Source organism: Miscanthus floridulus, chromosome 6 (genome assembly GCF_019320115.1).
Source record: "Miscanthus floridulus cultivar M001 chromosome 6, ASM1932011v1, whole genome shotgun sequence".
Taxonomy (NCBI): domain Eukaryota; kingdom Viridiplantae; phylum Streptophyta; class Magnoliopsida; order Poales; family Poaceae; genus Miscanthus; species Miscanthus floridulus.
In genome coordinates, this window is record NC_089585.1 from 133,026,973 (window position 1) to 133,029,595 (window position 2,623).

Consider the following 2,623-nt stretch of genomic DNA (forward strand, 5'->3'; position numbering starts at 1 on the left):
CATAGATGGAGCATGGAGATAATGATTGAAGGGGAAAAGGAAGATGAATAAGCAAAGAGACAAGGATCCACCTCACCGTGGTCGAGGGAGGTCAACAGCAGCAGGCAGTAGTGTAGCTCCAAGGGGACTTGGTGAAAGGGGGAGACGCGAAGAATACATTGAAGATGAGGAGAGGCTGGAGATGACAGGTCGTACCACTGATGCCATTCCTAACACCCCACAGCATCTCTCTGAGTTTGAGGGCAGATACATGAGAGATTTTGAGGGTGAGATCATCATGAGACCTCTAGATGACTCCCACCAGCATGCAGTTGTCAACCATTCCAAGAGTTGGAAGCTAGTGGAAGAGGCAAGGGGGATCAATCCCTATACAGTGCGTAAGGATTTGGGCATTGATTATAGATTCTGAAATGAGTTTCATTCCAACTTTTATGCCACTGCCATTCTTGCATCCAAGAAAACCAAGATCATCAAGATGCAGTATATTGATTAGGATGAGATGCAGGAGAAAGAGGAGCCTGAGTTTGACAAAGTAATCAAAATTTGTGACAAGTTCTAGCTTTCAGACATCATGGGTTTCTAGTATAACTAGAATGAGGAGGTCCTTGCATAGTTTCATGCCACATACTTCTATGACCAGACCTCTGATGAGATTCACTGGATGACTGATGGTCGGCACTACCTAGTCGACTTTGTCACTTTCAGCCAGATTCTTGACTTTGGGGAGGAGCACAGAGGTTACACTTACATTCATTATGAGCCTCAAGCTGAGATCCATGACATTAGTTACATGTGGAGAGATAGAAGGATTGCAGATGGCAAGAGGAGTGGTCTACATAGCTTCAATTACATCCTCAACAACCTCATTAGGAACACCATCAACCCAAAGGATGGAACAGCCTCAGATATTAATGGCTATGTGAGAAATGTGTTGACTAAATTTGCTCTAGGTGGGGATAGGTTCAATGTCCCTAGATTTATGTGGACTGAGTTGAGATTTGCAGTGGAGGATGGGAGGAGGGGGCTGCCCTATGCCCCTTACCTCATGTTCATGATTGAGAGGGTCACTGGATTTTATTTTCTAAAGGATGGGATGCACACCGTCTACAAAATTGAGAAGACCTAGCCAGCTGCAGCTACTCAGGGAGCGGGGAGCTCTCATACTCATGTAGATATCCCTGAGTCTTCCAGCTCTAGGTCTCACAGAGGAGGCAAGATGAAGAAGTTTGGCAAGTGGTTGAAGGCAATCTTCGGCAAGTGCACCTATGCAGCTGACAGAGCATATGAGACACAGCTTGAGCAGCGTCAGCAGCATGGACAAGACCTTCCACCACTTCCTCCTATTCCACCTCCTCCACAGTATGACCCTCCAAGTCTCTCCGACATAGATTCAGATGATGATGAGGAGGAGGAGCAGCAGGGACAAGCAACAGATTGGGATGAGACCCTAGAGGGATACCGTTAGAGACAGGAGCCAAGGCGTTCCACTCATTCCACTCGCTACACCACCACTACTCACCGTAAGGGCCGTGCACGTATTGACTCCGATGACGATGATGGTGATGGTGGTACCGGGACTACTATAGGAGGTGATGATATTGATTGGATGGACATCTAGGGAGATGACGAGTAGGTGTTGATCTTTCTTCTTTTCTTCTCTTTTTGGTGGTTTATGCCAAAGGGGGAGAAAATTAGAGGGGTCAACAACTTTTCGATGCCATGGTCAGCAGCTGCGCTTCATGTCCTATTCGATGAGTGCTAGTCTTCGCTAGGTGGAAAGTTTGAGAGTCGTTCAAAACTCTAAATTGTGAAATAATGCTACTATTTGACTCTTTGTCTATCGGATATGGACATGTATCGTTTGTGTGGATTAGAAGTCATCTTTATTGTGCTAGGTTGCATATCTTTTTTATCTGAGCTAGCTATGTGGTGCTTGACTCTATCTTGCTCGTATAGTCAGGTGCGGCAGTGCCACACTCAGCTGTAGCAGCAAGCACATGTGTGCATGATCTATCATATGCGTCACGTATATATTCTTGACACTGTGTACAGCACCCCACAAAGGTATGGATGTAGGGGGAGCCCCAATTTTCACTTCACTAAAGTGTGAATCTTGGCCTCTTATGCCAAGTTGAGAATTCAATTCTCTATTCACATATTTAGGGGATGCTCTACACCCATGGCTTCAAAAAACTTAGTTATTCATTTCATATCTTTTGTAAGCTCTAATTGGGTTGTCATCAATCACCAAAAATGGGGAAATTGTAAGTGCAATCAAGCCCTAATATGGGTTTTGGCGTTGATGACCACCTAATTAGAGAACTAGTGAGATTTATTAAGATGACAAGCAGGGAATTCATTATAGAGGATGTTACAAGGAAAGGAGCCCCCGATTACAAATAAGGATGGCATAGCGCTCAAAGGAGTTTTGAATTCTTTTGTCTTTTGAAATTAAGTATGGGAAAAGTCATACTATAAAGGGAGACACTACAACTGGTTAAAAGTGTGCAACCAAATGCTCAATCTTTACACAAAACATCCTCACACCTCAGCCAAGACAGCCAACTTAAAAACTCCTTCACCCTTGCTATTTGTTGGGTATGATAGTGCCGTACCTGGAGAG